At 47.6% G+C, this 21,923-nt stretch overlaps 2 pseudogenes; one reads left to right on the forward strand and one right to left on the reverse strand.

Annotated features, from left to right (window-relative positions):
* LOC123158146 (putative disease resistance protein RGA1) overlaps positions 1-21,596 on the forward strand; it is a 42,154-nt pseudogene extending 20,558 nt beyond the window's left edge.
* On the reverse strand, positions 19,769-19,907 carry LOC123163391 (uncharacterized; annotated as a pseudogene).
* Positions 21,597-21,923: the final 327 nt, after the last annotated feature.

The following is a 21,923-nucleotide window of genomic DNA, read 5'->3' on the forward strand; positions in this document are numbered from 1 at the left end:
GAGAAAGTCTCGTCGTAGTCAATCCCTTGAACTTGTCGATAACCCTTAGCGACAAGTCGAGCCTTATAGATAGTAACATTACCATCCGCGTCCGTCTTCTTCTTAAAAATCCATTTGTTTTCTATCGCTCGCCGATCATCGGGCAAGTCTGTCAAAGTCCATACTTTGTTTTCATACATGGATTCTATCTCGGATTTCATGGCTTCAAGCCATTTTTTGGAATCCGGGCCCGCCATCGCTTCTTCATAGTTCGAAGGTTCATTGTTGTCTAACAACATGATTTCCAGGACAGGGTTGCCGTACCACTCTGGTGCGGAACGTGTCCTTGTGGACCTACGAAGTTCAGTAGTAACTTGATCTGAAGTACCTTGATCATCATCATTGTTTTCCTCTTCAGTTGGTGTGGGCATCACAGGAGCGGTTTCCTGCGCTGCGCCACTTTCCCGCTCAAGAGGTAGTACTTCATCGAGTTCTACTTTCCTCCCACTTACTTCTTTCGAGAGAAACTCTTTTTCTAGAAAGCATCCGTTCTTGGCAACAAAGATCTTGCCTTCGGATCTTAAGTAGAAGGTATACCCGACAGTTTCCTTAGGGTATCCTATGAATACGCATTTTTCCGACTTGGGTTCGAGCTTTTCAGGTTGAAGTTTCTTCACATAAGCATCGGATCCCCAAACTTTTAGAAACGACAGCTTAGGTTTCTTTCCAAACCATAATTCATACGGTGTCGTCTCAACGGATTTAGATGGTGCCCTATTTAAAGTGAATGTAGCTGTCTCTAGAGCGTATCCCCAAAATGATAGCGGTAAATCGGTAAGAGACATCATAGACCGCACCATATCCAATAGAGTGCGATTACGACGTTCGGACACACCGTTTCGCTGAGGTGTTCCAGGCGGCGTGAGTTGTGAAACGATTCCACATTTTCTTAAGTGTGTACCAAATTCGCGACTTAAGTATTCTCCTCCATGATCTGATCGTAAGAATTTTATCTTTCGATCACGTTGATTCTCTACCTCATTCTGAAATTCTTTGAACTTTTCAAAGGTCTCAGACTTGTGTTTCATTAAGTAGACATACCCATATCTACTCAAGTCATCAGTGAGAGTGAGAACATAACGATATCCTCCGCGAGCCTCAACGCTCATTGGACCGCACACATCGGTATGTATGATTTCCAACAAGTTGGTTGCTCGCTCCATTGTTTCGGAGAACGGAGTCTTGGTCATTTTGCCCAAGAGGCATGGTTCGCACGTGTCAAACGATTCATAATCAAGAGACTCTAAAAGTCCATCGGCATGGAGCTTCTTCATGCGCTTGACACCAATGTGACCAAGGCGGCAGTGCCACAAGTATGTGGGACTATCGTTATCAACTTTAAATCTTTTGGCATCTACACTATGAACATGTGTAATATTACGCTCGAGATTCATTAAGAATAAACCATTGACCATCGGAGCATGACCATAAAGCATATCTCTCATATAAATCGAACAACCATTATTCTCAGACTTAAATGAGTAGCCATCTCGTATTAAACGAGATCCAGATACAATGTTCATGCTCAAACTTGGCACTAAATAACAATTATTAAGGTTCAAAACTAATCCCGTAGGTAAATGTAGAGGCAGCGTGCCGACGGCGATCACATCGACTCTGGAACCATTCCCGACGCGCATCGTCACCTCGTCCTTCGCCAGTCTCCGTTTATTCCGCAGCTCCTGCTGTGAGTTACAAATATGAGCAACGACACCGGTATCAAATACCCAGGAGTTACTACGAGTACTGGTAAGGTACACATCAATCACATGTATATCAAATATACCTTTGGTGTTGCCGGCCTTCTTATCCGCTAAGTATTTGGGGCAGTTCCGCTTCCAGTGACCCTTCCCCTTGCAATAAAAGCACTCAGTCTCAGGCTTAGGTCCATTCTTTGACTTCTTCCCGGTAACTGGCTTACCAGGCGCGGCAACCTCCTTGCCGTCCTTTTTGAAGTTCTTCTTACCCTTGCCCTTCTTGAACTTAGTGGTCTTATTGACCATCAACACTTGATGTTCTTTCTTGATTTCAGCCTCTGCTGACTTCAGCATCGAGAACACTTCAGGAATGGTCTTTTCCATCCCCTGCATGTTGTAGTTCATCACAAAGCTCTTGTAGCTTGGTGGGAGCGACTGGAGGATTCTGTCAATGACCGCCTCATCTGGGAGGTTAATGTTCAGCTGGGTCATACGGTTGTGCAACCCAGACATCTTCAGGATGTGCTCACTGACAGAACTGTTTTCCTCCATCTTACAACTGTAGAACTTGTCGGAGACATCATATCTCTCGACCCGGGCATGAGCTTGAAAAACTAGTTTTAGCTCTTCGAACATCTCATATGCTCCGTGGTGCTCAAAACACTTTTGGAGCCCCGGTTCTAAGCTGTAAAGCATGCCGCACTGAACGAGGGAGTAATCATTAGCACGAGACTGCCAAGCATTCATAATGTCTTGGTTCTCTGGGACGGGAGCGTCACCTAGCGGTCCTTCTAGGACATATTGTTTCCTGGCAGCTATGAGGATGATCCTCAGGTTCCGGACCCAGTCCGTATAGTTGCTGCCATCATCTTTCAGCTTGGTTTTCTCTAGGAACGCGTTGAAGTTCATGTTGACATTAGCGTTGGCCATTGATCTACAAGACATATTTGCAAAGGTTTTAGACTAAGTTCATGATAATAAAGTTCTAATCAAATTATGAACTCCCACTCAGATTAGACATCCCTTTAGTCATCTAAGTGTTACACGATCCGAGTCGACTAGGCCGTGTCCGATCATCACGTGAGACGGACTAGTCATCGTCGGTGAACATTCTCATGTTGATCGTATCTTCCATACGACTCGTGTTCGACCTTTCGGTCTCCGTGTTCCGAGGCCATGTCTGCACATGCTAGGCTCGTCAAGTTAACCCTAAGTGTTTTCGCTGTGTAAAACTGTCTTACACCCGTTGTATGTGAACGTAAGAATCCATCACACCCGATCATCACGTGGTGCTTAGAAGCGACGAACTGTAGCAACGGTGCACAGTTAGGGAAGAACACTTCTTGAAATTTTATAAGGGATCATCTTATTTACTACCGTCGTCCTAAGTAAACAAGATGCATAAACATAATAAACATCACATGCAATTATATAGTTGTGACATGATATGGCCAATATCATATAGCTCCATTGATCTTCATCTTCGGGGCTCCATGATCATCTTGTCACCGGCTTGACACCATGATCTCCATCATCATGATCTCCATCATCGTGTCTTCATGAAGTTGTCACGCCAACGACTACTTCTACTTCTATGACTAACGTTTAGCAATAAAGTAAAGTAGTTTACATGGCGTTATTCAATGACACGCAGGTCATACAAAAATAAAGACAACTCCTATGGCTCCTGCCGGTTGTCATACTCATCGACATGCAAGTCGTGAATCCTATTACAAAGAATATGATCTCATACATCACAATTCATCATTCATCACAACTTCTGGCCATATCACATCACATGATCAATCGCTGCAAAAACAAGTTAGACGTCCTCTAATTGTTGTTGCATCTTTTACGTGGCTGCAATTGGGTTCTAGCAAGAACGTTTTCTTACCTACGAATCACCACAACATGATTTTGTCAACTTCTATTTACCCTTCATAAGGGCCCTGTTCATCGATTCCGCTCCAACTAAAGTGGGAGAGACAGACACCCGCCAGCCACCTTATGCAACTAGTGCATGTCAGTCGGTGGAACCGGTCTCACGTAAGCGTACGTGTAAGGTTGGTCCGGGCCGCTTCATCCCACAATACCGTTGAGCAAGAAAAGACTAGTAGAGGCAAGTAAGATGAAAAAATCCACGCCCACAACAAAATTGTGTTCTACTCGTGCAAAGAGAACTACGCATAGACCTAGCTCATGATGCCACTGTTGGGGAACGTTGCAGAAAATTAAAATTTTTCCTACGGTTTCACCAAGATCCATCTATGAGTTCATCTAAGCAACGAGTCAAGGGAGAGAGTTAGCATCTACATACCACTTGTAGATCGCGTGCGGAAGCTTGCAAGGTGATGATGGAGTCGTACTCGACGTGATTCGAATCACCGATGACCAAGTGCTGAACGGACAACACCTCCGCGTTCAACACACGTACGGGACGGGAGACGTCTCCTCCTTCTTGATCCAGCAAGGGGGAAGGAGAGGTTGAGGAAGACAGCTCCACCGGCAGCACGACGGCATGGTGATGGTGGAGAGGCAGTACTCCGACAGGGCTTCGCCAAGCACACAACGGAGGAGGAGAGGTGTTGGGGAGGGGAGGGCTGCGCCTTGGAGGGTGGTGCGGCTGCCCTCCCCTCACCCCTCTATTTATAGGGGGAAGGGAGAAGGGGGCCGGCCCCCTAGAACCCATCTAGGGGGGGTGCGGCGGCCAAGGGGAGAGGGGGAGAGGGTGGCTTGCCCCCCAAGCCAAGGGGGCGCCCCCTTTAGGGTTCCCCCCTCAACCCTAGGCGCATGGGCCCAAGGGAGGGGGTGCGGCCAGCCCACCAGGGGCTGTCTCCCTGCCCCACGCAGCCCATGTGGACCCCCGGGAGGGGTGGCCCCTCCCGGTGGACCCCCGGAACCCTTCCGATGGCCCCGGTACAATACCGGTATGACCCCGAAACTTCCCGGTGTCCGTTTGACAACTTCCCATATATAAATCTTTACCTCCGGACCCTTCCGGAGCTCCTCGTGACGTCCAGGATCCCATCCGGGACTCCGAACAACATTCGGTAGTCACATACTAGTCTTCCTAATAACCCTAGCGTCACCGAACCTTAAGTGTGTAGACCCTACGGGTTCGGGAGACATGCAGACATGACCTAGACGGTCTCAGGTCAATAACCAACAGCGGGATCTGGATTCCCATGATGGCTCCCACATGCTCCTCGATGTTGTCATCGGATGAACCACGATGTCGAGGATTCGATCAAACCCTGTATGCAATTCCCTTTGTCAATCGGTACGTTACTTGCCCGAGACTCGATCGTCGGTATCCCAATACCTTGTTCAGTCTCGTTACCGGCAAGTCACTTTACTCGTACCGTAATGCATGATCCCGTGTCCAACACCTTGGTCACATTGAGCTCATTATGATGATGCATTACCGAGTGGGCCCAGAGATACCTCTCCGTCGTACGGAGTGACAAATCCCAGTCTCGATCCGTGTCAACCCAACAGATACTTTCGGAGATACCTGTAATGCACCTTTATAGTCACCCAGTTACGTTGTGACGTTTGATACACCCAAGGCACTCTTACGGTATCCGGGAGTTACACGATCTCATGGTCGAAGGAAGAGATACTTGACATTGGCAAAGCTCTAGCAAAACGAACTACACGATCTTTTATGCTATGCTTAGGATTGGGTCTTGTCCATCACATCATTCTCCTAATGATGTGATCCCGTTATCAACGACATCCAATGTCCATAGTCAGGAAACCATGACTATCTGTTGATCACAACGAGCTAGTCAACTAGAGGCTCACCAGGGACATATTGTGGTCTAAGTATTCACACGTGTATTACGATTTCCGGATAATACAGTTATAGCATGAATAAAAGACATTTATCATGAATCATTGAAATATAATAATACTTTTATTATTGCCTCTAGGGCATATTTCCAACAATAGCGTCACTGATTCTCTTGCATTCTGTTAGACTAGAGCTTGACCCTGTTTAGCCAGTCATGGGATGGCGCGACCTTGTAGGGTGGATCGTGGCCGAGAGAGATGGGCGACTAACGCCACTTCCTTTGTTTTCAGTACAAATAAACGAGAAAGCAGAAAAGGCAGCGAGGTAGTGCGCTGCACAAAATACTCTTGTGTCAAAACTCTCATAATTTTCAACTATACCGAAAAAGGCTTTCGCCCTGCTTTATATATAAAGCAAACCACACATTACAACCGGCCATACAACAAGAAATAGAAAATAAAACGACAGGATACACAACTCTACAGAATAGCTAGCAAGCTCTGAAGGACCAGTAGGACATCGGAGCCCACGACGACGTCAGATCATATCATCAACAACTGCGACAAGGGAGCTATTCACCGTAGGAGGAAAGCCACACTATGTCCCTCCCAAGGCCAGATTGTTGTCCTGTTGCTGCCTCCGAAGAGGGCACCCCTGCCCTCTCATCCTGGATCGAAGGATGCTGTCTCGTCGGCAGGCAGAGCAGCTCACCCCTGAGCACACATGGGCAGGCCAACCAGTTGCCGAGGATAGGACGACAGCCGTGGCGACCTCACCTCTAAAGGATACCCATACATCGCCACCATCTCTGGCCAAGACCCAAACGCACACCGCAGCTGCCGAGCATGGACAGTACTGAAGACCGGCAGACCACCACCGCACTGACCTCCTGACCATGAAGAGCTCCCAAGACGGCGCCTTCAAGAAGAAAGCGACGCCGATGCGCCTCCGCCGCCCAATCCAGAGATTTTAGGCTTTCGGCCGGGACCAAGAGGCGGAGGCCGGGTGTAGGTCTCGATGTTGCCCACACAGAAGGAGAACGGTGCCATGGGTGTTGCCAACATCTTGACCGGCCTCGCTGGTCAATGGTTTCCCCCGACCCCGAGCCCGCACCCAACGCCTCTCCGACCCGCGGAACGGGAGAACCAAAGGGCGCCAAAATCCTGGCCAGATGTGGAGAACAAAGCACCAGTGAGGCCACCTCCTTCAGATCGGAACCATGCTCATTGCCGCCTCGCCGCCTGGCGCAGCCAAGGACGGCACCCCGCAGCGCCAGCGCCACCCCCCGTCGAAGAGGAGGGGCACCCTCTCCAGCAGTGGCCGCCACCACCCACAGCACCCGTAGATCGGCCAGGTCGGACGCGCCCGACCTAGCCCACGCCACCACCAGATCGGCCTCGCAGCCGAGGCCCAGCCGCCACCATTGCAGGGCCGCACCGCCGCCTCCCAACACAGCAGCTACCAAATCCACGCGTCCCCGCCACCGGAAAGCTCGCTAGACCCCCCCTCCCGCGAGCGGCTGACCCGTGCCGCCGGGATCCCGATAGGGAAGGGAGGGGAGAAGCCCCACCGCTGCCAGCGCCGCACGGGCTTTGCTTGGCAGACGCCCTCCGGCAGTAGCGAGGAGGAGGAGGGGGTGGGGGGAGGGGCCTCTTGCCATCGTGAGAGATGGGGCTCCCATGATGCGCGCGGGCACGTCACGGGAGGGGGGGGGGTTGGAGCGGGCCAGTTATTCTTTTGCTCCTTCGGAGTGCCAATGGGAGCCAACGGCGGTGTTGACCTGGGTTGAATCCACGGGACGAGGGCAGTGAGACGGGGGGATCAGCGGCGGCGGCTGAAAGAGGATGGCGGTGGCGCGACGTGAAACACAGCACGAGTTGCACATGCGGAAAAATAACCTAGATTCTATTACCATGTTAGAAAATATGCAACTTGTATTTTTTGTGGCCAAGGGTCGGTATATATATACATGTACATATGGTAAATATGCAGGAAACCCCCCATATAACGAGGAAAGTACATAGGCTATATATGTGACATGATATAACTCTTAACAGCAAGAAAGCCATCTTGTATATATGGTATTCAAGATAAAGGTAGCTGTATAATGATATGTCAAAGCTCATATGGTTGTGTGAACCATCATGTGTTGTTTTAGGTCTTAGTTTTTTTTCTTTCTTTGATGAAAAAGACATTCATGGCCAAGCTCTTATACATTGTTATCATTTTATTTCCTTCTGCTCCTTGTTTGTTGTTGTTTTGGTTTAGCTGTAAGACGTTCGCCGTCTTGGCGGTTTCTTCCAATACAAAATTAGCTCACTCAGGTTTGAGAAAAAAATATGTGCAGAACTTTTGCATGTTCTCTGAAAGTAAAAACATTGATGTCAAAGTTGAAATGATTTAATCGTAGTCAGACGATATGTGTCCTTTTGCAATTACATGTATTCACCACTTTAAAGATTTAAATGTTATGTTGTACAAGGATATTCCTTGATTACATGGCAGCAGTATCAGCAGTCACTGCTGTTGGATGGGTTGTTTCTCCTATTATTAGAAGGATGGTTTCTTTGGTGCAGTCCTATATGTCAAGCCAGTACAACAGGAAATCTGAGATGGTATCTGATCTCGATAATTTGAAGGCAACTTTAATCGATATACTCATTGTAGTTAGTTTTTTGGAAATGGAGGTATACCCCCGGCCTCTACATCATGATGATGCATGCGGCATTTTTATTAAAAATCCAGAAAGAGTCATCACAAAGGTCTTATAGCTCGCAAATGGAGCAAAATAAAGCACAAAAGACAACCGTTATGGTGATAATAAGGACAAGCTCTCTAGACTCCTATCCTGTTATGCGACCGCCATCCGAACCGGTTGAATATAACCCGAGCCACCATCTCCCATTGGTTGCACCCAGTAACCAAAGGCTCCCTGGAGTCCGTAGGAGTGAGTAAGGACCACGTACGGATCCAAGCTGTAGCTCTGAAGATAACCTGCAAAAAAGTTAAGTTGTGTTGTCTGTTAAAAATCATATCATTTCTGCAGTTCCATATAGCCCATAATAGCGCACACATTCCAATCCGAATACGAGCTCCCGTGATCTTTTCAACCCCAGCTAACCACGTCCCAAACAATGATGCAATATCTACTGGAGGATTGATATTAAAAGCTATATGAATCATCCTCCAAAGTAACTTTGCAAGTGGGCATTCGATAAATAAATGTTGTATTGTCTCATCCTGAGTACAAAAACAACACCGCGAGTTACCTACCCATCTCCTCTTAAGTAAGTTGTCCTTTGTGACTATTACTTGCTTGTGGACAAACCACATGAAAATTTTGATCTGTAAAGGAACTTTAACCTTCCATATATGAAGGGACCTCGGGATGGGGCCAGAATTAATCAGATCCGTATAAAAAGATTTCACCGTAAATATCCCATTTTTAGTTAACTTCCATTTTGTGGAGTCAGGCACATCGGAGAGTCGAACTTCAATCAATCTCCGAATCAAGTGCATCCAGGCTGTCCATCTCTCACCCACTAACGTACTTCTGAATTGGATGTTCAAGGGAATAGTTTGAAGGATGATACCTACGTAATCTCCCTTCCGTTGCACAATATTGTAAAGGGTAGGATATTGTAAGGCCAGTGGTGTCTCTCCTAGCCACGCATCCTCCCAAAATCTTGTTGACATCCCGTTGCCAATCAAGAATTTGACCCTACGAAAGAACATATCCTTTGTTCTCATAAGTCCCTTCCAGAACGGTGAATCAGACGATCTAATGGTAACCTGGGCTAGCGTTTTCGAGTGCAAATACTTATTGCGCAGGATTTGAGCCCACATGCCCTCTGGCTCTGTCTCTAACCTGTACAACCATTTGCTCATCAAGCATTTATTCTTAATCTCCAAGTTCTTAATACCGAGGCCCCCTTGGTCTTTAGGTCGACAAAGGATATCCCAACGCGCGAGACGGTATTTCCTCTTGGCCTCATCAGACTGCCAAAAGAAACGAGATCTAAAGAAATCAAGTCGCTTTCGAACTCCTTTTGGGATTTCGAAGAACGAAAGTAAAAACATTGGCATGCTAGTCAATACTGAGTTAATCAAAACTAGTCGACCTCCATAAGACATCAACTTGCCTTTCCAGCAGCTGAGGTTTTTTTCGATTCGTTCTTCAATACACTTCCATTCCTTATTGGATAATATACGGTGATGAATCGGAATACCCACGTAACTGAATGGTAAAGCACCTAATTCACATCCAAACAATTGTCTGTAGGTATGTTCCTCGTCTTTGGCTTTCCCAAAACAGAACACCTCACTCTTATGAAAATTAATTTTTAATCCAGACAATTGTTCGAATAAACATAAGATAAGTTTCATGTTACGTGCTTTAGCCAAGTCATGTTCCATGAAAATGATAGTGTCATCAGCATATTGTAGAATGGACACCCCTCCATCAACCAGATGAGGAACTAGACCCTCTACATGGCCGTGTTGCTTGGCCCTGCCAATAATGACGGCCAGCATATCTGCCATAATATTGAACAAAAGAGGTGACATGGAATCCCCTTGTCTCAACCCCATATGCGTCTGGAAGTAGTGACCGATATCATCGTTCACCTTAATTCCGGCACTACCTTTCTGGACTTGAGTATCGACCTGATGCCTCCAGGTTTCACTAAAACCCTTCATACACATTACCTGCTGAAGAAAAGGCCATTTGACTTTATCATAAGCCTTCTCAAAATCCACTTTTAAGATAACCCCGACTAGTTTCTTAGAGTGAATCTCATGAAGTGTTTCATGTAATACGACCACTCCTTCGAGTATGTGTCGTCCAGGCATGAAAGCTGTCTGACTAGGTTGAACCACTGAGTGAGAAATTTGTGTCAATCTATTGGTTCCTACCTTTGTGAATATTTTAAAACTCACATTCAACAGGCAAATGGGTCGGAATTGTTCTATCCGGACCGCCTCATTCTTCTTCGGTAATAACATTATCGTACCAAAGTTGAGGTGGAACAACTCCAAATGGCCCTCGAAAAAATATTGAAACATAGGCATAAGATCATCTTTAATGATATGCCAATATTTCTTATAGAATTCAGCTGGAAACCCATCTGGTCCCGGCGCTTTATTCGGCTTCATTTGAGTTATGGCTAGATGAACTTCTTTTTCAGTAAACGGTGCAGAGAGAACATCGTTCTCCCCTGCCTGTAATTGAGGTATCTCATCAATTACAGACTCATCAAGAGACACCGTCGAAGGATTGGGAGGTCCAAAAAGTCCTTTATAATAGTTGGAAATATACGCTTTCAGATTTTCATGCCCCACTATTGTTCCCTCATCTTGCTCAAGCTGAATGATCTTCTTCTTCCTATGTTTACCATTTGCAACCATATGGAAGAACTGTGTGTTGTCGTCCCCTTGGACAACCTTAAGCGTTTTCGCACGCAACGCCCACTTGAGTTCCTCCTCTCTCAAGAGAGCACGAAGGCCTTGTTCAGCCTCGGACTTGGTTCGGTGCTCATTAACGGAAAGAAGAGTGGTTTCAGCCTTTACGTCTAGTGCCTCAATGAGCTGAGTTAGACGTTCTTTTTTCTGCTTATAAATCCCACTCTCATTCCTGGCCCATCCTCTCAGAAATTGTCGGAGGTGTCTAATCTTATTCTGCCATCTCTCGACATGGGTCAAACCAGTAACTGGCTTTGCCCATTCGCGTGCAATCATCTCCATAAATCCTTCGCGCTCAAACCAGCTTTGCTCAAAGGAGAAGATGTTTTTGTTTGCAACATGGGTAGCCTCACCCGAATCTAAAAAGAGTGGTGTATGATCTGAGATCCCTCTTTGCATCGCATGAACCGACACCAAAGGATACTTTTGTTCCCATTTCACACTAGCAAGTACCCTATCCAGCTTTTCATAAGTCGGAACAGGTAACGAGTTCGCCCATGTAAACTGTCTACCGGTGAGCTCAATTTCTCTCAAATTGAGGCTCTCGATAATCATATTGAACATCATAGACCAACTCATTGTAGTTAGTGCAGCTGAAAGGCAACGTGTAGTGGACACAAATCAGATTCTGTTATTGCAGCAAATGAAAGATGCAGTCTCTAATGCAGATGATGTCTTGGATGAATTTGATTATATGCTTTTAAAAGAAATGGCTGAGCAAAAAGACCTTCTCAGACGCATAGCCTCCTCTTCCTTCACTACTGTCAAGCGTTTGGTCAATATTGACAAGTTTAGGTCAGAACTGCGGAAGGTCCTCAAAAGCTTGGAGAGAGTTAGAACTTCTGCAGAGATGTTTGTCCGAGTGATGACACTGGAGAGCGATAAACCCATTCAGTCTCTTCAGTGTGTCCCAACAAGAACCACTGGGTCCTTTTTGTATGAAGATGCCATTTTTGGGCGAGAAAAGGAGATACGTGAGCTCGTGGGTCAGCTCGTGTATAAATCTGATGAATGTTCACTAAGCAATGAGCAAAAGTTTAGGACTGGGGTGCACAGTATTGTTGGTGTTGGTGGGATCGGCAAGACTACTCTGGCTCAGCTGGTCTATAAGGATGAGCGCATCGTGGATTCTTTTGATGTCAGAATGTGGGTTAGTGTTTCCGGTAACTTCGACAAAACTAGAGTTATCAAAGAGATCATAGCATACAGAACTGATGGTGAGAGTGCTGAATTGGCCAATTTTAATTTCAGCTGGCTCCAGTCAGAACTTCAATGGAGACTTAGTTCCAAGAGGTTTCTCTTAGTGTTGGATGATGTGTGGTACGATGAGAAACATGGAGAACACATCAACAAACAAATGTGGATGGAAATAATTGCTCCTATTAAGGAAAGTTCTGTAATATCTGGAAGTAAGGTTCTAGTGACAACCCGGACAGAATTGGTTGCAAAAATGCTGGACTCTAGAAGCTTGTTCACTTTACAAGGTTTGAAAGGAGATGATAGTTGGTTACTGTTCAGACAGTGTGCATTTGGCAGCAGTAAGCCAGAAGGTTATCCAGAGTTGAAGCAGTTAGGATACCAAATTGTTCAGAAACTTAAAGGCTCACCTCTAGCACTAAAGGTTATCAGAGGACATTAAATGGAAAATACAGTGATGCGGAGTGGGAGGATGTTCTTCACAAAGATGTCCTCAATCCAAATGATATTTTGACAACCTTATACTTCAGTTATGAAAATTTGCCGGAACACCTCCAGCAGTGCTTTGTATATTGTAGTTTATTCCCACAAGGTTACCGTATTGATTCAAATAGATTGATCTGGATGTGGATAGCTCAGGGCCTTGTTCATCTAGAAGTATATAACAATAGAAGCTTGGAAGATATTGGAAGGAGCTATTTCAGTGATCTGTTAGTTCGGTCATTTTTCCAAAAACTCTGCTGCGGAGATCAAACATATTACACTATGCATGATTCAATGAATGACCTCGCACTACATGTTTCCCATGGCGAATGCTTTAGGATTGACCATGGCAGCATTGGGGTGTTACCTCAGCATATTAGGCATTTGTCAGTGTCTGCCGAACAATTTGGAGATCTTGTGAACTATGATGGTCTTGGAAGATTGAGGACGTTTATAGTTCTGGATGATTCTTGGTTCTGCTCCAAAGACTATTTGAGTCATGATATACTCGAGAAACTCAAGAGTGTCCGGGTGTTGGATTTAACCGGATGCTGCTTCGGAAACTTGCCAAAAGCTGTCAGTGATCTGAGGCACCTGCGTTATCTAGCCATCCGACGCACTTATTACCCACTGCCCACAACAATCTCCAGACTCAATCATCTACAGGCCTTGTTTGTGCAGTATCATTCATGTTATCCTCTGAAGATATCTTGCTCAAACAATAGAAAACATCTGAAATATTCAAGCAGGAATGCTACTGGACGTCATTTCAGTCTTCCTGAAAGCATTAGCAGGCTTATTAACTTGGAGCATGTCGATGTAGAGAAGGCTTACACTCTCACATTATCAGGTATACATCATTTTCCGTGCATTGAGGGTTCAGTAGAATTCCTCGTTGACAAGGAAGAGCAAAGTTTGGTCCAACTGAAGGATCTCAACAAGTTCAGGGGAGAGCTTTCTGTTAGGTTTCTGGAGAATGTAAAAAACAGGGAGGAAGCTGCAAAGTCTGATCTAGACTTGAAGGAGCACATCTCTAAGTTGGAGCTATAATGGGAATCATGCGATGGTGCTCATGATATTGACAAGGGCTTTGAGGTGCTTGATGTATTAAAGCCGCACCGCAATCTTCACGAGCTAACTATCAGTGGGTACCCAGGTGTCAAGTCTCCTTCTTGGTTAGAGTCTGATTGGCTGAGAAGATTGAAATTGATCTGTCTACGAGATTGTAAGAGATGGGAGGGAGTCCCCTCCCCTCCCCCGACCCCGCGCCCGCGCCGCCTCCCCGGGGGGCGGCCGGGGCGGCTCCCCCCGCTCGCCTCTCCTTCCTCCTCCCCCATGCCCGTCCCCCCCGCCGCCGCCGGCGGCACCCCCGGATCTGGCCGGGCGGGCTGGCGGCAGCGGGCTCTTCCTTACCCCGCACGCGCACCTCCTGACCCGGGGGCAGGGGTGGCGGCGGGTGCCCCTCGGCTGGGGCCAGCGGCCTGGAGGTGGCTGGCGGCGGCCCGTCGCGGTGGTGGCGCCGTCCTTTGGCGGCGGGGCGGCCTGGTTGCGCAGGGTGGCCGGCGGCGCGTCCTCGGCCCAGATCTGGGCCCTTAGGGCCCCATCTGGGTCCTAGCGGGCCGGTCCCTGGGCGTAGCCTCATTGTCTGCGGCGCGGTGAGGAGGAAGAGCGGCTCGGATTGGGGCGGCGGCACCGCCGGCGTGCCGGCAGCAGCGCGAAGGCGGGAGCTTTGCGAGCCCACGAGGGCTCGGCCGGGCCGGTGGGCCCACGGGCCTGGTGTGCTCCCGCTATTGCGTCCGGACGGCTACCGTCACGGACGGTGGAGGTGGGGCCCTCCCACATGCCGATGGTGCTGATGCCCTAGTCCCGGCTCTGATTCTTCGTCGTGCTATCCTCACTTCGCCGTGCCGTGGTGAGACGGCGTGGGGGCCTCAAGAGCGCGTTGGCGCACGATGGTGGTTGGTTTGGTGGCAGGCTCCGGGGCGCCCGAGGTGCGGGTTGGGATCGGGGGAAACCCCTGTCGGCATGGCCAACGCCGGCGCGGTGGCGCCTGTGGGTGCCACCTGACCTTCCGGGAGGGCGTCGGAGCTACCCTTCCCCTCGCCTCGTCGTGTACCGGGGGAAACCCTCAGCAGCGTCGTCATCGTCGCGATCCTTCTTGAAGGTGTTGATAGGTGCCGGCGCTTCGGAGTCTTGGAGTCTAGTGGAAGATCCTGGTGGGCGCTGCGATCGCGAGGCTTCTTTGTTTTGTTGATCCGCCGTTTTCGGCATTTGTTTCTTTTGCTTTTTTCTATCGTTTCTTTTGGGCGTGACTGTGCTGCTTCCGCCCCAGCACCTATCCATGTATGGTTCGGTTGGTTGCTTTGTATACAAAGCGGGGGGAAACCCTTTTTCGGTAAGAGATGGGAGGTCCTTCCACCTTTAGGGGATCTCCCCTTACTCAGAACTCTTGAAGTGCGGCGAATGAAAGAGCTAAAAGCACTCGGTTAGGAGTTTTTTGGCCATGCTAGATTCCCTTTTTTGGAAACATTGCTACTGGAACGCCTACCCAAATTGGAGTGGTGCCTTGTGGACAATGACAAAGTCTTGCAGAATCTCAGACATCTCTCTGTAGCTGGTTGTCCACGGCTAAGAGCATATCCCACCCATGCTCGTACACTCAGACATATAGCTATACTTGACAAGGAAACAATCAGAGTTAAGTTACGGTGGGATAGTCTTGATCTGTCAAAATCGTTTTGTCGTCTCGTATCAAGTTCCTTCCATGTCTTGCATGTGTGCGATGGCGGAAATGTCTTACCCTATCTCGGGCGACGTGCTACGTGTTATATAGCAGGGGCGCAATAACCCTGAGGCGCATACATGAGTTGGTTACATGAGAAGATAAGAGAGAATCGGCATACAACTTGAGGAGAAAGAAAAGCAAGAGATAGACTTGGTTACAACCGAATAGATATCATATCCTAGCTAAACTACTTCCTGAACTATCTCTCTGAAGATCCTCTTCTGTCACTTATGTGCAACAATGCCGTATGTTTAACACCCCCCCTTAATCACAACTTCATCAAGTTGAGATTATGTTTAAAATTTTCAAAGCTTCTCACAGGCAAAGCCTTTGTAAATCCATCTGCAAGCTGATCTTTGGAGTGGATAAAGCGAATATCAAGTTGCTTTTGAGCAACCCTCTCACGAACAAAGTGAAAATCTATTTCAATATGTTTTGTCCTTGCATGAAAAACTGGATTGGCAGATAGATAGGTTGCACCAAGGTTATCACACCACAGACATGGAGCTGGTGTGTTCTTTATGCCTAGTTCTTTCAGCATGGACTGAACCCATATAATCTCGGTTGTAGCATTTGCCAGTGCTTTATACTCTCCCTCTGTACTGGATCTAGAAACAGTGGCCTGTTTTCGAGCACACCATGATATTAAATTTGGTCCAAAAAAGACTGCAAAACCTCCAGTGGAGCGTCTGTCATCCAGGCATCCTGCCCAATCTGAGTCAGAGAAGGCACTAACAAGATTTGAAGATGAGCTGCTGAAATCTAGACCAATGTTCATAGTTCCTTTGACATATCTCACTATGCGTTTTGCAGCAGTAAAGTGGACATTAGTAGGTGCATGAAGAAATTGGCACACTTTGTTAACAACAAAGGATATATCAGGTCTGGTCAAAGTGAGATACTGAAGTGCTCCTACCAAGCTCCTGTATTTTGTGCTATCTTCTGAACTCAAGAGATTACCTTCTGTGAGAGACAGCTTTTCTGAGCTAGATAATGGAGTAGGTGTCGGCTTACAACCTTGCAAACCAGCCTTTTTTACCAAATCAGCTGCATACTTTTCCTGAGAGAGATGAAGCCCACTTGCATGTTTCTTCAACTCAATTCCAAGGAAATAGTGCAAGTCACCAAGGTCCTTTAGAGCAAAATCTGCACTCAAATCTTTCAACAGCCCTGTGATTGCTTCATTTGATGAGCTTGTCACAATGAAATCATCAACATATATCAAAACAAATATGCATGTGTTGGACTTGTTGTAAATGAATAAAGAAGTGTCAGATTTGGATGGAATAAAACCAAGTGCTTGCATTTTATGACAGAGATGAGAGTACCATGCTCTCGGTGCTTGCTTCAATCCATAAAGTGCCTTGTCCAGTTTACACACATAAGAGGGTGAATTTTTGCTTTCAAACCCAGGAGGTTGCTTCATGTACACTTCCTCTTCCAGAACACCGTAAAGAAACGCGTTCTGAATGTCTAACTGTCTGAGACTCCAGCCCCTAGAAACAGCAATAGACAAAACAAGACGGATGGTTGCGGCTTTAACAAATGGACTAAAAGTATCCTCATAGTCAATACCATACTGTTGTTTAAATCCTTTTGCAACGAGTCTAGCTTTGTAACGATCAATAGTTCCATCAGACTTTCTCTTGATCCTGAATACCCACTTGCAATCAATTAAATTTTTACCTTGCTGTGGAGGAACTAAGTGCCATGTCTTATTTTTCTTTAAGGCTATGTACTCTTCATTCATCGCTTTCTTCCATTTCTCATCACCAAGTGCCTCTTCTAGAGTATGAGGTTCACCTGGTTCACCTGTAGAACAAACCATGCCATATTTTGTTACACGTTTGTAATTAACAGGTTGTATTACTCCCTTTTGTAGTCGTGTGTGCCGAGGAGAGGTGCCCAGATTTTCAGCCACAGATGATCCTGCAGCTTGAACAGGAGTTTCTGTGGGAGCCGATCCCGAGGAGGATCCGCGCACAGCAGCAGCAGTTTCTGTCCCGCTTGGATTTTCTGTGGCAAGTGGTCGCGACTACCCATGTGCAGAAGCCGCAGAAGATCCCGCCGCAGCAACCGGCTCATCATTGCTGCGTGATGGCGAATCGGCCTCGTGTCCGACGCCGGTCGGATGCACGCGCGGATCACTGCTGGATCCCGCGCCAGCTTCGGGCCCCGCACAGGTCGGGCGAACCGGGTGGCGCCGCTTGTAACACACCGGTTGGCCGGTGAAGCGTGCGCCGCCCGCACCAATCACAGGCTGACAAGTGGCGGACGACGGTTGGTGCGGAGGTGACGACGCGCCGCATCCCGTGGGGCGCGCCTGGTTCGAGGCGGGCGTGCGCGCTGCTGGCACCCCTGACGCGTCTGCCCCCGCTGATCCCGAGGCGGATCTGATATGCTGCAGGCGCAGGTGAACGGATCCCGAGGGGGATTTGTCCCCAGATTCCGGGCACATAGAATATGGCGCTGATGAAGGGTTTTTTTCACCATTTTCTTCCCTGATTTTGCCATTTGCCTCGCTGCTTTCACCTGTAACACCACAAAGCTCATGCATATCATCGGTAAGAGGGTTAGTCAATAGTTTATCATTACTGTTGTTTCCCCCTTGATCAACACCGGAGAGATGATGAGGCAAAAGAAGGATCTCTTGGCGAAGAGGAGCACCGACGTTGGGATGAAGATCAGCAAAAGGAAATTTGGTTTCATCAAAGATAACATCGCGTGAGATATACACACGGCCAGTGGCAACGTCGAGGCACTTGACACCTTTATGTTGGGTGCTATAGCCTAGGAAAACACACTGTTTTGAGCGGAACATGAGCTTTCGAGTGTTATATGGACGAAGATTGGGCCAACAGGCACACCCAAACACACGGAGAGACTTGTAGTCGGGTTTGACATGGAAGAGTCGTTCTAGTGGTGTTTCATTGTTAATGACACGACTAGGAAGCATGTTGATAATGTGAACTGCTGTGAGGAAAGCCTCATCCCAGAACTTTAGGAGCATAGATGCGCCAGCTAGGAGGGCTAAACCAACCTCAACTATGTGTCGGTGCTTGCGTTCAGTAGAGCCATTCTGTTGATGAGCGTGAGGGCATGACACATGATGTGATATGCCAAGGTTTTGGAAGAAGGAATTTAATTTTTCATATTCCCCTCCCCAGTCTGACTGGACAGCATTGATTTTACTATCAAATTTTCGTTCAACGAGAGCTTGAAAGTTTTGGAAGACTTGAAAAACATCGGATCTTTTCTTGAGAAGATAAATCCAAGAAAATTTGCTGTAGTCATCTATGAAGCTCACATAATAAGTGTGTCTACCAACAGAACTAGGAGCAAGGCCCCAAACATCAGAGAAGATTAATTGCAAGGGTTTGGTAGAAACACTAGTAGATATGGGATAAGGCAATTGATGACTTTTTGCACGTTGACAAGGATCACAAATAGTTTCAAGATCACACTCACCAACAAACGGGAGCTTGTTTTTCCTAAGCAGTTTTTCCACTAAAGAGAAAGCAGCATGTCCTAATCTATCGTGCCACCTTGCTGATGAGAGTTTGGCGGCACCATAGGCTTGTTTATTTGATCTCCTACGCTCCGGAAGCAATGGGTAGAGCCCTCGAACGCATCTACCTCGATATAGCACTTTCTTCGTTGCCTGATCCTTGATCAAGAAAAAATAAGGATGAAACTTAAGGAAGACATGGTTGTCAATGGCAATTCTATGAACAGAAAGGAGATTCTTGTCGGCACTAGGAACTAGCAAAATTTTCTTTAAATGAAGTTTACGACGAGGGGTACTAAACAACGAGTGACCAACGTGACTAATCCTCATACCTTCGCCGTTGGCAGTGTAGATGTGATCCTTGCCCCGGTATTTTTCCTTCATGGTGACCTTCTCGAGCTCGTTGGTGATGTGGTTGGTGGCCCCACTATCAACGTACCAGTTTGTGTCGATGCCGTAGGAGCCATCCGCAGCCGCAACAACTTTGTCCTCGTCTTGGGAGGAGTCCTCGTCTTCATCATAGCGGTACCAGCAGTCCTTGGCTGTGTGCCCAAGCTTGCCACAGATCTGGCAGCGGGGCGCATCAGGACGGGACCGGCTGGTGGCGCCGCCGCGGCGAGGCTTGGAGTTGATGGAGCGGCCGTTGCGGGAGTTGGAGGAGCCGCCAGTGTTGTTGTTTCCTCCTGACCGCCCCTTGTTGCGGGGAGATCCACGCGGGCGAGAGCCGCCACCACGACCGCGAGACGCGACGTTGGCCGAAGACTTAAAGCCGCCGGAGGAGCCGTTAAACTGCGCCATGCGCTGATCAAAGTTACTCAGCATGGCATAGAGCTCGTCGAGGGTGACGGGTGTGACGCGGGCGTCGAGTGCAGAGACAACCGGCTGGTAGTCGACGTCGACGCCATGGAGGATGTACGAGATCAACTCGTCGTCCTGGATTGGTTTTCCGGCGGCGGCGAGTTCATCGGCGAGGCCGCGTAGGGAGGCGAAGTAGGAGGCGACCGATTGGTTGCCCTTCTGCGCGTTGATGAGCGCAGTCCTGATGTTGTTGACGCGGCTGAGGGACTGAGACGAGAACATGCCCGCCACGGCCACCCAGAGTTCACGCGCCGTGGTGATCGCGGTGACCGCGACCAGCACCTCCTTGGACAGAGTACCCAGCAGATAGCCAAGCACTTGTTGATCCTCCCGTACCCAAATTGGGTGGAGAGGGTTGGGCACAGAGGACTCCTTGCCGTCCTTGTCCTTGGTGACGTGGAGTCGGGCCGGCTCCGGCGTGGTGCCGTCGACGTAGCCGAAGACACCGGCGCCCCGCAGGTGGGGTGTGACCTGCGTGCGCCACAACACGTAGTTCGTGCGGTTGAGCTTCTCGGTGACCTGGCCATTGAGGCTAGGCTGAGCGGCGCCGGAGGATGAAGACATGGCTATGCACTAGATGCAATCGGGGGGCTAGATTGGAAGAGGAAAGCTCTGATACCATGTGCGATGGGGGAAACGTCTTACCCTATCTCGGGCGACGTGCTACGTGTTATATAGCAGGGGCGCAATAACCCTGAGGCGCATACATGAGTTGGTTACATGAGAAGATAAGAGAGAATCGGCATACAATTTGAGGAGAAAGAAAAGCAAGAGATAGACTTGGTTACAACCGAATAGATATCATATCCTAGCTAAACTACTTCCTGAACTATCTCTCTGAAGATCCTCTTCTGTCACGTATGTGCAACAATGCCGTATGTTTAACAGCATGCTCATCACCTAGAGTTTGTACAAGATATGGGGATCTATGTGGAAAGTTTGGTAGACACGTCCACCACCGTGTTTAACAATCTGAAATCGCTCAAACATTTGCGAATATTTGGCAACTACTACAGGGCAGAAACCTGCTCCGTAATTACTACATTGTGGGATGAGAATGGGAGCACTGTACTTCCTTCATCTCTTCGATTCCTTGTGTTAAAAGGGTGCTACCTGCAACCATCCTGTTTCAACAAGTTACTGAAGAATCTCTCATCGCTTGGTGCACTACACTTAAGCGAATGTGACACTGTTGAGATACCAGGTGTACCGGTAAGCCTGCACCACTTGACGATGCTGAAACAGTTGGACATTGATAAATGTGATTGGATATCATCCATTGAGGGAGCAGAAGCACTGTTGTCCCTTGAAGAGATGACAATTAAACAATGTTATGCTCTGGAATCTGTACCGTACTTAGATGACATGCCATCTCTTCAAAAGCTACATTTATCCGAGTGCCCTCAAGTTATGCGACTGTCTAAAGCAGGCCATCAGACAGCCCTGAAGGAGCTGATTGTAAGATTTTGTGATAGGCTATCATCTCTCCGGCAGTTGTGTGACCTTGTTTCGCTTGTGAGGCTGACGATTAGTGGTTGTTCTAATTTATTGTGGCTTCCAGATATGGATGGTTTTTATTCTCTTCGGGTTCTCTCAATTGATCGGTGCCCCTGGCTGATGTCACTGCCACGGAGTGGTCTTCCTGTATGACTTGAAACATTTTTCATTTCTAAATGCAATCAAGCACTGGAGGAGCAGTTTCAGCAAAAGGAAGGTCCAGACTGGAACAAGTTTGCTGCCCTTCCAGGATGCAAGTGGGAACCTTGTTGGTAAATAATATTCGGAGGTAATCCCTTTAGTTATCCTGAATCTGATTTTACAGATACTTTTCTTTGGGTGATGCCTTATTTCTGCATAAGCAAACGTAAAGAAAACAAAATTCAAACTGTGTAGATCTTAGATGGAAATTATGTTTTGTTTCACTTATTATGTCATACCTCAGCTGTGCTTGCATACTTCTGGTTGTCATGTATCATTGGATATAAATTTTTGTTTATTTGAACCAGCTATGGTAAAACCTAGATCAAGCTGTGAGTTAAGTGCAATCATGCAGACCATTTTGGTTTGAGCTGTGAAAAATATAAAACCCTAATATTTGTT

This window comes from Triticum aestivum, chromosome 7B, assembly GCF_018294505.1.
Source record: "Triticum aestivum cultivar Chinese Spring chromosome 7B, IWGSC CS RefSeq v2.1, whole genome shotgun sequence".
Taxonomy (NCBI): Eukaryota; Viridiplantae; Streptophyta; class Magnoliopsida; order Poales; family Poaceae; genus Triticum; species Triticum aestivum.